Source organism: Grampus griseus (genome assembly GCF_964374135.1).
Source record: "Grampus griseus genome assembly, chromosome: 15".
In the NCBI taxonomy this organism is placed as follows: Eukaryota; Metazoa; Chordata; class Mammalia; order Artiodactyla; family Delphinidae; genus Grampus; species Grampus griseus.
The window spans coordinates 50003337-50016593 of record NC_139009.1 but is presented as its reverse complement, the minus strand read 5'-3'; positions in this window follow the sequence as shown (position 1 = coordinate 50016593).

The window sequence follows — 13257 nt, the reverse complement described above, 5'->3', positions numbered from 1 at the left end:
TTCTTCCTGGTAATGGGCTCTACCTGAAAGCCCTTCCAGACGTTGAGGGCATGGCTGAGGGGTTACAAACGGTTCCATGGCTTAAAAAGAAAAGTTGGGAAACCACTAGTGTAGCCTAACAATGGAGCTTTGTGCTCTAGCCTGACCCTGCCTACCAGAGGGCCTTTTGTTTCCAACAATTGCTGGCACTGGACTTCAGGAGGCCATCGGCCCTGTTTCTCTCTTAAAGTCAGAAATACTTGCAGCTGGCATCTTGTTTTCTCCCATCTCCTTAATTCCAGGGACCGGCCCCCCTCTGAGGCCGCGGCTGAACAGGAGTGGCCTGCTCTCTCCCACACGTTTGTAAGGCAGGGCAGGAGACAATGCTCCGGCCGGCCAGGAACGCTGGCTGTCTGGATGAGTGCGACGCCAGCTGTCAGCCTGGGACGAGGTCAGACAGAGGCCACCGTGGTCCCAGGTGGGCAGGGGTCACCCAGGTGACCAGACTGCACCGGAGGCCCAAAGAGTGTGCAGGAGCACGAACTGTTAGTCTCCTCTGTGGGAGAGGAGGCGCAAGCGCTGATGGGAATGAACTGCAAACTCTGGCCAGGGGGCCAGCGTTCCAGGTGCCTCCATCCCTTCAGGAAGTTTGGACTCTCCATTGAGCTTCTGTGTCTGCAACCTGAACACAGGGGCATCTAGGCTGTACTGGCGAGGCAGCCTGTTCCCGTTAATAGTTTTATCATCTGTGGGAGTGCTTTAGGCAGGGGAGGGTATGTTGGATCAAGCCCTCTTTCTGGCTTTGGAGGCAGTGAAATATGATTAAGGATGAACATTCTGGAGCCAGACAGTCTGTGTTCAAATTCTCAACTTAGTAGCTCTGTGACTTTGGGTAAGTGACTTGTTTTGTCCATCTGCAAAATAGGCCTAGGGAATTCCCTGGTGGTCCAGTGGTTAGGACTCTGCTCTTCCACTGCAGAGGGCCCAGGTTTGATCCCTGATTGGGGAGCTAAAATCCCAGAAGCCTCACAGTGTAGCCAAAAAAAAAAAGGGCTAATAAAAATATGTACTTATTTCATAGGGTTGGTGTTAGTTTGAATGAGTTGGTGCTTATAACACACTTAGAGCAGTGCCTTGTAAACAGTAAGCAGTCAATAAATGTCAGTTTTAATTAATAGCAAGAAGTACACAGCCCATGAGCAGATCTCTAGGGGAAAGGCACCTTCCCACTTGTGACAACGTGAGGGCTCTGTGAGTGGTGTTTATGTCCATCCATCATCATCCCTGAGAAGCCTTCTCTTATTGCTCAAACCCACAGGGGTTTGTTTTAACTGCCCTGGTATTTGTGTTCTGGTACCTTCTTATCTACATAATTTCTTCAGATTGAGGTCCCTGCCTTATTTATTGATTGATTGATTGATTGATCCATCCATCCATTCATTCATTTATCCAGCCAATTCTCCCACCTAGTAATAGAGTGAATTCTTATTAAATATTCTTTTTGGTAGGATTATACACTTAAAAAATAAACTTGCACTCTTTGTATAAATATCCTTCATGAAAGGAAAAATCTCTAATCTAGGATAAGGTTCTGACAGTTTTGTGCATTTTATGAACTACAGTTTAAAAAAAAAACAAAACACTCTACCAGACCAAAAATATATTGTAAAACTATGGTAATAAAACAGTATGGTACTAGTTCAGGAAAAAGATAAAGCAATGGAACAAAATAGAAAGTCCAGCTATACAGCCAGAAATGTATGAGACTTTATTAAATTATAAAGGTGGCATTGCAAAGCAATAGGTAATTGATATATTATTATTCAATAAATGGTGTTGAGACTCATGGCAAATCATTTGGAAAAGTAAATAAGCCTGGATTCCTAAATGTACAAAGAAAAAGTAAACCATAAAAATATAATCACAAAAAAAGGAATGAAATTTTTAATGATATTCAAGTAGAGCAGACATTTCTCAGTAAGACATGAAACCATGGGAGCTATAAAAAAAACTGACTAGTTTGATAATGAAAAATCTGAAACTTCCACATGGTGAAATATCATAAAAATAGGAAATAAAACATGGCTAATTGATTCTACATAGCCAAAATACCATAAACAAAAAAAGACTAATTGGGAAAAATCTTTCTATATTACCTTAATATGCAAAGAGCTCTTCCAAATCAATAAAAAGACAAATATACCAATAGGAAGATAGGCAAAACTCATGAATAGATATTTCAAAGAAAAAGGCATATTAGTGGCCAATAAATATATGAGAGATTATTTTGTAGTTTTTTAAAAAAGTCTCATAGGTAGTTTCAAGTACTATAATTGCAAGAGTCTCATAATGCCTAATGTTTCCAGGGTGTTAGGTAACATACTCTCAAACAGTGTTCGTGGACATGTAAATAGGCATTATTTTTTAAAAAGGCAGTTCGATAATATCTCTTAAATTTCAAAATGTATATTCCTATTGACATAGACATGCCATTTCTAGTAATTTATCATATATACACTTGTGTGTGTATATATATATGTCTCCATGCATACGTAAGTGAACATTTAATGTGAAGTGTTGCTTAGAATAGCAAAAATTGGAAACAACCTAAATTGTCATCAGTAGGAGAATGGTTAAATAAATCATGGTACTTTGATAGAAAGAGATTCTGTTCAGCTGCTAAAAAGAATGAAATAAGTCTCTCTCTGTATTTTTATAGAAACATGTCCAAACTATGTTAAGAGAAAGAAAAAAATAGTAAAATAGTATATATGGCCTTGTGTCATTTGTATTAAAACGTTTGTATATAATATATTCTTGCATGTGTATAATAGTTTTGGAAGGATATACATCCAAGGAAGGGTTAACAGTGTTTACCTGGGGGAATAGGACTGGAGGGGTGCTGGTGAGGGAAGAGGGGTGCTTTAACTTTATGCCCTCTACAGTCTTCTAGTTTTGTTTATAACAAACTTGTACTACCTTTAAGATAAAAAAAATTTTTTTTAATTAAAAATATCCTTATTGAGGTCAACACAACAATAGCAATATCAATAGTGATGGATTTCAGAAAATATATCCAGTTGCAGAGGTTGTTGATTCTGCATATCCAGAGGGCACTGTTCACAGAAATAATCTGCACAACCATATATACATGCTGTGCATATGTGCTTTAAAATAGTCTTTGAGATCCACCACTTCATTTTCTCTGTCTGATCAACAGGTGTAAAGTCTTGATCTCTGTAATATTCTCTGTTAGGGCAGGCCTAAACAAAATAAAAAGCAAACCTTAGGGTCAATCTGAAAAACCAAATGGCAAATGAACATGGCATCACTCCTGAACCAACTCCACAGAATCTGTGGATACAAGATGAAGTTTGAAACACAGTAGGTACCTATTGCAATGGGTGGGAGTGGAGATGGAGAAAGAAAAATGAAGGGAGAATGAAAAGATTAAATGAGGGGGACTTGCATGGACTAACAGTGATGTGTGCCATGAATTGGGGCATAAGAGTAACTTAGCTCTGGGCATCTGTCACTTTATTCATTACCCATCCTAGACTCCAGCTCTACCTAGCATACCATTTGAAGAAGGATAGGGTTGGCATGGAAGATCCCTCACCAGTCCCCACCACCCTTTGTTTTCTTCTGCATGCCCTTGCTAAGGGCTGCCCAACAGCTGGGTAGAGAACAATATAATCAGGCCTCCCATTTGTGGCCTCTTTCTCCTTTTATTTCCATTTTAGGTGGCTTCCCCTCTGCCTGGCCTTGCCCTGTCCTGGTACTGGTGTCACATTTTCAGATGTGAAGGAGTGATGCAGAGCTCCCTCCTTGCATTCCCTATGCCCTTTCACACTGTCTTTGGTCTGCTACTCAGGAGGCCACCTTGGGCACACTTGACCTTCAGGGCTCATCTCTGAGTCCAGAGACACCCTTTCCTTATGGAAGGTCTTCTTTGTTGTTAGAATGCCGTTGTTGTCAAGCTTACCTCACATTAGTTGTGGCCAGCATCTTGACTTGATTAACAGAGATGCATGTGACCATTTAATAGCAGAATTGACTGAAATGAACTTTCAGTAAATTTAGTCCTTTAGATCCTGGCAACTCTAATCTCACCTAGGCTTTAGCATCCTTGAAAATAACTTGCCTGTGGTAGTGAAACTTGTAGCTGGTTAGGGCCTCTTAATTGTGCCCATGATTCAGATGCAGAATGCCTCTTGCCATTGGGCAGAGAAATCAGGATGTTGACTGCCTCTGGTCCTGCCAGGGCAATGAGTGTATTCTCCAAGTTCACCAGCTATGAAGCTATGGTGCATTTGCCCATCATGATGTTTCTTTGTAAGTCTTCAAAGATGAGGAAAGGAGTCAGGAACCTGAATATGCAAATCCTGGGATTTTGAGCCAGATCTATAATGGGGAAATATTAAAATATTTCATCTGGATTAATGCCCTGCTAGTGGTATCTCTCTATAACTATCCAACGATAAAGTCCAACTGGAATAGTAGTGATTAAAAAAACATCCCAATCGAGCCTCCAAACATCCTGTCCTCACCAGAAACCTGGCAGCATCATTCTGGGGTGGTTTTTGTACAGCCCTGTTGTGAAGCAGAGGCCTGGAACGGTACACTTTTATAGTTTCCCTGTCCAAGCTCTGATTCCAGGATGTGATATTTTTTCCCCTCTTGGTTTTGTACACTTGATTTATTTTTTCATCTTGTATTTTCCCTTTCTGAAGCTTTAATTGATGTACCAACATGGCAGTAGGTGATAGTCTTCTGAAAAGGGTTCTTTTGCTGTGGAAGTAGTGATACGGGGTAGAAGAAAAACGGAAAGATGTGGAGGCGGGGGCAAATGGACATTTGGGGGCAAAGGGTACCATTTGGCAGAGCCTGTCTGCAGGAACCACTGGAGTAGAGGCTTCTCTGGCTCTAGAAGCTTCCACAGGGTGTCCTAAGCCTGGGGTCTCCCCCTTTATCTACTATCGTGAGGGAACCTGGGGCTGGGGACCAAGACCAGGAGCACCCACCTTGATCATTCAGTGTCTCCTTGCTTTTATCAGGGATTTACTAGATCGATCCTACAATAATCGAGGTCTTGAGAGTTTATGTGGTTTGAAACAACCTTCCTTTATTATAAATGGTGGCATCTGGGATGCAGGAGAAATGATGTTACCCAGGTTGATATTCACGTTGGTAGTGAGGGGAGAAAGGCACCTGGTGCTAGAATCAGTATGGAATCTGGAGGCAATTATTTTGGCTAATTATCTGGCCTTTTGGTAGTGGACAAGGCATTTGGCCCTCTCTGGTTGAGATGAGGGCAGTAATTTCTGGTAGGTTCTGATAATACTGCTAGGAAGAGAAGGTGTGGTAATGATTCTGTAGGAGAAACTGGGGGATAGAAATAAGAATGAACTCCCATTTGAAATGTGCCTAGATACTGTTCAGAGGAAATGAATGTTTTAAAGCTGGCAATTGGAGCACAAACTATTGTACGTTGGCTTAGTGTCATGGTGTTACAAATAAGCCTAGAAATACATCTTGCCTATACAAATGTTTTCTCAAATGCAGAGATGTTGGAAGGAGAGTGGACAAAATCAGTATTTATTTTTCCTACTGGTAAACAATTTAAAAATGCTGGTAAAAAATTTAAAAAGTCGGGGCTTCCCTGGTGGCGCAGTGGTTGAGAATCTGCCTGCTAAAGCAGGGGACACGGGTTCGAGCCCTGGTCTGGGAAGATCCCACATGCCGCGGAGCAACTAGGCCTGTGAGCCACAACTACTGAGCCTGCGCGTCTGGAGCCTGTGCTCCTCAACAAGAGAGGCCGCGACAGTGAGAGGTCTGCGCACCGCGATGAAGAGTGGCCCCCGCTCACTGCAACTGGAGAAAGCCCGCGTGCAGAAACGAAGACCCAACACAGCTAAAACTAAATAAATAAATTAATTTAAAAAAATTTAAAAAGTAAATAAATAAGCCAGGTTTGCAGTTAAGGACTTATTTCCAAGGCTATCTGAAGATAACCTTTTTTAAGGGAGGTGGGACTAGGATAGAGGGTCATGGTATCTGTACACAAGAAGAATAGTAAATCCAAGTGCAGTTTCCTCTTAATTGTACCCCGTGTCTTTGGCCTTGAAGGGCAGAGACTCAAAATTGGTCCAGTGTGATGCTTCATCAGTCACAAAGATTTAATTACAATCCTTATTTGACTAGGATTGTAATGGGAGGCCTGGTTAGTATTTGCTGGGATTCTCTCTCGTTGCCCCTCATTTTCTCCCCTTCCTTCCCACCTTCCTCTAGCCCCCCCGCACCCCATTAAAAGGATGACCAGTTTTGAATTACGGTAATAGCTGCACTCTTGGTTTAGGACTAACCTCCCTGAAATTTTCAGGACCACTAATTTGTGGTTATTCCAGTGCTAGAATTAACTTGGCTCTCTGGCCTTTAGACTGGCAGTGCAGTAAAAGTTGAAAGCGAAGACTGCCTCAGAGCCAACAGAAGAGAAAAGATGGAAACCTAAAGGTTATCCTGAAATGCACTTTACTGTTATCTATGAGAACAAATGAGTTAAAAAAATTTCAAATACCAGAATACCCTACAGGGAGGAGATATAACTATTAAAGGGCTGTTATAGCTGCAATAAATGTAGGAACAATAAAAATAAATTGATGAAGTAAATGTCAGCGCTGTTCCCCTGAGCTGCCCCCACACCTTTGTCCAAAAGTAGAACATCTCCAATTACAGAGGGTGGAAACAGCCTTCAATGACAATATGACAAGGACAGAACACAGAACGCTGGCACAGAGAACACAATTATGCACAGCCTTGAAAAATTGTATCATAGCACAATGCATGGGAGAAATCAATTAATGATGCAGGGCTTCCACTGCTGTCTAATAATCCTAGAAAGGAAAGGAGGGGGAAAAAAAACCCCGTACACCCAGTGCATCAAAAAGGTGACCCTTAAGTGGAAGTCTACTTAATACCAGAGGTCAGTCTTCAGAGTTTATAGCATCCGAAATACTCTTTTTTTTTCTTCTCATTTTTTTTCCTCTTAAAAAAATCTAACAGTCTTAAGGAGGCATTTAAGTAAAAGTCACTTCTTCTCTGGTTAAATAGGCTTGCAAAAGAGAGTTCTTTGGCAGAAAGGGCAGGGATGAGCAAAGCGCGTGGCTGTCATCGCGAGCCCACCAGCTGAAAGGGAAAAGGCAAAAGTTAGGCATAAACACGGTAGAAGGTAGAAGGTGATTTATCTTGTGCAATTTACAACAGGTGCTAAACATTACGAAAACCAGAGCTATTAAGCAATCAAATTAAGCTATAATTATAACCGAAGAAAACTGTACAGGAATTCTAATTAATTCAAATCTGAACATGTCCAAGAGGAATGCTCCAGCAACCCCACTTCTGAATAAAACAAAACAAAAATAACCCTTGGATAATGCCTTCAGATTGCACATGAAATTAAGAAACACTTCTCGGCCGGAATATCCCAGGCATTCTTTATTAAATGGTGAGAGAAATTACCTGCAATGCCTGAGCACTTGGCTTTTCAGGTACGCACCATGTAAAGCGCGTGGTTGAGGGGGGGCCCTTAACTTGGTGGGATTTGAAGATGGAGTGGACCAAGGGATTCCACCTTCCATGTAAGCACTTCAAAGAGTCTGAAGGGGTGGCTCATTCTTCTCTCCTTTGAAGGTTTCTCCCAGGGCATGTGGGGCTTTTAAAGAGCTCTTCACACTCCCCTTTTATTTTTTTGTGTCTTTTGGACCAATTCCATTTTCTTTTCAGCCACTCCTCTTCCAATCCTCAATCCCAGTCGTTGCATCTGACTTGAGCTCTCTGCTTTTCGTCCATCCCAGGGAGCCCTGGGATGTCAGAAGACCAGGGCAGGGTTTTCTATTGGATGTACCTGAATCATGCAAGTCGTGTCCCATTAAGCCACAGAGTTATGGGAAGAAGTGGATGTTTAGATATTTGAATAAGATTTCCAACCCAAAGACTGAACCATTTGATTAGGGTACCTATTTCCCTAATTCATGATTCTTTAATTTTAACAATTTAAGAACAGGAACAACAAAAACAACAGCATTGACAGCTAACATTTATCAGAAGCTTATTATGTACCAGATATTGTACTGAATTCTTTACTTGGATTATCTCAATTAATCCTCTCAACCACTATATGAGATAGGCCCTCTTACAATACCCATTTTATGGAAGAAGAGTCAGGGCCCACTGTTGGCTGTCAAATCAACTGTTAAACAAAGACCCCTTTCGTTTTATTCACATGATGCTCTTGCATTTCTAAATAATTTAATGTAAATACTCTTTGCTTTTCACTCTCTCAGGTTAAGGTGGTGGGGAGTGTGTGTGGAGGGTGAGTGATTTTCTCAGGATGAGTTCGCCCTCTGGACTGAGTGCAGCATGGCCCCTGTCGTTAGCACAGTTTTGCCTGCCATTTTGAGTATTCACCTCTGAACACATCCTTGACTTTTGCTCTGACTTTGCTTCCATTCATATTACAAAATGCCGCTTGAGGGCAAAGATGTGTGAAGAAGCACTGATTTTGTGCATATTGGAATTCATAGCTCTTTTAACCATTACTGGAGTTTGTGTTCTTATAGGAATCTCCATGCTGACTTTTGACTGTGTTGATAATGGGCATGTAGCTATTTTCCTTCTGTGGTATGTGGGTCCCTCAGAGCCGTCCTACAAGGCCTCAGGGCCTTGATTCACGGGGTAGGGTAGAGTTGGTAGCTTCCTAGTTTGGAAAAAGTAGTCCGTAAGTGTTTGCTGGAAACAATTCTAATAATAGCACTGTGGAGAAATTCTAATTCCCCTGGATAGATGAGGAAACCAAGAATTAGAGAGTTAGAAATTTGACCAAGGTCACATTGCCAGTTACGTGGTAGACCTAAGAAACGAGCTAGAGTGTAAATGCTCTTCCGTGTGCCATGCCACCTGTGCATGTACATGGGCACCCACACCCACAGTGTCCCTTCTCTGCCCCTGAAGCACCCTGTAGGAGATATGGAACTCCCCACAGCCACCCTTTCTTTCTTTCTTGCTTTCCAGGGCATCTGCTAAACCTGGGACTGAGGGGAGTACAGAAACCGCCCAAGGCTTGCTGCAAGGAGGGTTATGTGAACAAAAATGGCTTTTGTGCAGGGTATCAGGGCGTGAGGACCTCCAGCCTGGAGCCTCCTAAAGGGTAGTTTAGGGATTCACCAACCTAGCAGAGGACTGGACACAGTAGCTCCTCAATAGAAAGTAGACGACGTTATTATTACAGATGGGAGATGTGAAGACACCTGCTCTCATGGGACTATGTACTAGCTGACCAAAAGCTACACTACACATACATTCAAAGAGATAAATAATAATCCTTAACATTCACTAAGTACTTATGTGCTGAGGCCATTGCATACATGTCATTTGATTCTCACGACAACCCATTGAGGTTGATAAAATTACTGTCCCCAATACAAGGCTGAGGAAATTGGACCTTAGAGAAATTCAGTGACTTTTTCAAGATCTCATAACTAGTAAAGGGCAGACTCCTAGGCGACAAGCTATGCCTATCACAAACCCGTAGTGCAAGAGAGGGTTCCAAAAGCAGAGTGTGCAAAGCTCAGTGGGGAAGGGCCGTGGACCTGGGGTCGGGGTGGCTAGGAGGAGGGTCTTTTCAGCTGGAATCTCACAGTTAACTGGGGTTTGGGAAGGCAGTGAATGATGGAGGAGGAGCGAGATGTGTAGACCTCACAAAAGGTGTGAGCAGAGGGCAACCCCAGCCAGGGGGCCTGGAGCAGTAGGACTCACGAGTCTCCTTTCACCTCCCTTCCCTTTCAGGGTTCTGCCAGGTACAGTTTGCACATGGCAGACCCCCCTCACCCCTAATGTGACCTTGGCCCTGAGGTACTCTCCTGAGCTTGCTGCTCCTGTGGGGGCAGCAGGTGCCCTTGGGATCCCCCAGGGAACTTCTAACTATGGGCTTCATGGCCCGAGGTGTAATCTGTGCTTTCTGTGCTTTGAGAGATGTGGGCTGCAGCCTGCAGTGGCCTGTTGCGATGACAAGCTTTGCTTGTCGGTCTGGCCTACTGGGAATTTTCTCAGCCTCCCCTCTGCCCCCTGCTGTCCTGTCCTCCCCCGTGAGGAGCTTCTGAAGTTGGGGAGGCCCTGGCATTCCTTATGTCTGCACACTCTGCTTCTGGCTTTTGAAATCCTTCCCAGTTTTTAAGTAATGAGCACCTCTCTTGCCTGTGGGTTGAGGCTCATTTTGACCTCATGCAGTGAGACTTGCTTTTAAAAATTTTTTTTTATTTTTTGAAAAAGTTATTTATTTTTGGCTGTGTTGGGTCTTCATTGCTGCGCCTGGGCTTTCTCTAGTTGCGGCGAGGGGGGGGCTACTCTTCATTGTGGTGCGTGGGTTTCTCATCGCGGTGGCTTCTCTTGTTGCAGAGCACGGGCTCTAGGTGCGTGGGCTTCAGTAGTTGTGGCACATGGGCTCAGTAGTTTGTGACGCATGGGCTTAGTTGCTCCGCGGCATGTGGGATCTTCCCGGACCAGGGCTCGAACCCGTGTCCCCTGCATTGGCAGGCGGATTCTTAACCACTGCACCACCAGGGAAGTCCCAAAACTTGCTTTTAAACTGGCCTAGCGGGTGACCCAAGGGCAGCTCCCAGGGTGTGGCTGGAGCCCTGGATGGGCAAACCAGTATGGCAGCCACCCAGTTGCCCTGTGTCCTGCTTGCTCTGTAAAGTTGGACCAGGAGTCCTATCTGGGATCAGAGCATGGTGGTGATGAGCTCTGGCTCTGGGACCTGACCGTCTGGGTTTAAATCCCACGTCTCTCACCACCAACAGCATGACCCTGGACAAGTCACTTAGCACTCCACTCTGCAGTGTCCTCACTGCACCTCTCTCGGAGTAATGGAAAAATACATGGAAAATACTTAGGAGAGCAGCTGGCATATAATAGCTGCTTACTGAAAGCTAGCTGTCTTTTTGTACTATTAGTGCTCCAGGAACCTCACCCTACCTGCCCATTTCACTGATGAGAAGTCTGAGGCCCAGATAGGTTGTTTCCCTGCCTAATATCACCTACCTGGTATCAAAACCAGGGTGTGTTGCTCCAGCAGCGCTGGGCTCCCACACCAGGGCTTTTTCCATGTAGCCCAGTTTCTAGGGTTGGGTCTTTTTCTTGAAGGAGGACACAAGATCCCATGCATCTTGTTAAAAATAGATTCCTGGGCCCCAACCTGGACCCATTAAAATGGAATTTCTGGAGGGGTGCATGAAAATCTGTATTTTAGCCGAGAGCACACCCTTCCATCCGTACCTTCCACCTACCACTTGATTCTTATGTAGTTTAAAGCTTGAGAACTGCCGGCTTAGCTTTGAGTAATTTGGTAAAAATACTGCAAGGTCAACCCCAGCAAAGTCTCCACAGTCTTCAGTCAGCCCAAGTTTGTGTCCTGCCTCCTGTGTGCCCTTCATGCAGCCCCATCAGCCTGTCCTCAGGGAGCTTACAGATCTGTCGATCAGCATCGGCGGGGGGAGGGGTGCTGGTGAGAAAGGGGGAAGGTCAGCAGGGGTTCAGGTGCTCAAGAGGAGGCAGAGATGATTGGTGACACTGATGTTCAGAGAGGTCAAAGGCCAGTGAGTGGGCAGTCAGGAGGGACTTCAAGTAGAGGAGCTTGGAGTAGGCAGAGGAGAGAAGCAAGTGCAGCTCTGGGTGCACCACCCCTGGGGAGTGGAGCTGCAGGGAGCAGGTGTCACTGGGGGCAGCTGCAGGGTGTGCGGTGGGGATGGCCTGACTTCCCAGCTACCAGGACACCTGCCCGCTTCTTTTGATACTGCCAGGCTACTCTTTTATGATTAAAAAACACCCTCTCTCCAAAGCTACCATTGATTTGACTTCATCTGTGTACTTGATTTTTATTTGTTTGGGGGTTGTGGGAGAGCAGTTTGCCCCTTGATGCCTTTGTTCCTACAATTCCCTCGGGGACAGTAGAGGCCAGCGTGGACCTCCTGGTGTGGCCACAGGAGATGTGGGAGCAGCAGGCACGCAGGGCAGAAGGGAAATGGTCTGGTGGGGAGGGGGTGCCGTCTCTCTGGTGCTCTGCAGAGGCACCACCACCCTCAGCAGCTCCCTGGAAGGGATGGGGTGGGCTGACCTTCGTGGCAGGTGTGAAAGAAGAGAGTTCCCTGGTTCCTGTCACTGGAGGTGACGAAGATTTATCTGTGTTGCTTTACTTTCTTTCTGAAAGCTTGCAGGGTATAAATTAGAAATAAATAAAAATAGATTTATCAGCACTTTCCAAGTTTATACCAAATTTGGGGGTGGCAGTAGAAGTGCCTCCCTGAGCGCTTTAATTCAGAGGTCAAGGTGTGTGTGAGGATAAAGACCAAATAGCTGCTGCCGTCCTCAGACACCGCCACTGAGCAGAGGCTCCCAGCTGGACATCTTGATGAGAGAGGGCACATGTGGTAACTGCTGATATTCCCAAGTGCTGACTACAGACCATTCGCTGTGATAAGCTCTTTATGTGGATTAACCCTTCAAGATGGGTACCAGTATCACCATTTTCTAGATGAGAAAACTGAGGCCCAGAAAGAAGAGTCTGCATTGGTAAGTAGTAAATTGGAACTGGAACCTAGGCAGCCTGGCTGCAGAGGTCACACTCAAACCCACGCCACAGAACACCTGCCTTATTTGCTCAGGGGGAGAAGGGACTCTGCATGTTTATTGCTAGTTGGTTAGAGAGACAGCTGATGTGCTTGGCTCCACTGTATTCAGAGGCTGGCTGGAGTCAGCATTGTTTGTGTTGGGCGGACTGGCAGCTCCTGGAAGGCAGGGCTGGGGGCTGGTTGAGTTGCTCTGCCAAGGCCCCAGCATCTCTGACTTTCGTGCGTGATGCCATTGGCTGCAGATGGTCAAGTGCAGCCATGTTGCACTGCCCAGCATTGATGGAGAACCACCTTTTCATTACTAGCAAGCTCTCCCCTTCCCATCGTACTTTTGCCCACTAGGTTTAGCATCCATAAATGGTTCTTGCCTGTCCTAGTTACTACAGTGTATTTGCTTAATGGTGATTTTCTATTTCTTTTATTTCTTCCACATTTAGTAATCGGAATTCTGCTGTAAGAAACAGATGGCCCCTCTCTCCTACCTATCTATCTATCTACTATTTTGGCATGGACCTTGGCTGTTTATTCTGTTGAACCCATGGGTTACCTTTAAGTTCCATTGCCATGATTGCGAGTTCAGCCTTGCTCCATTTCT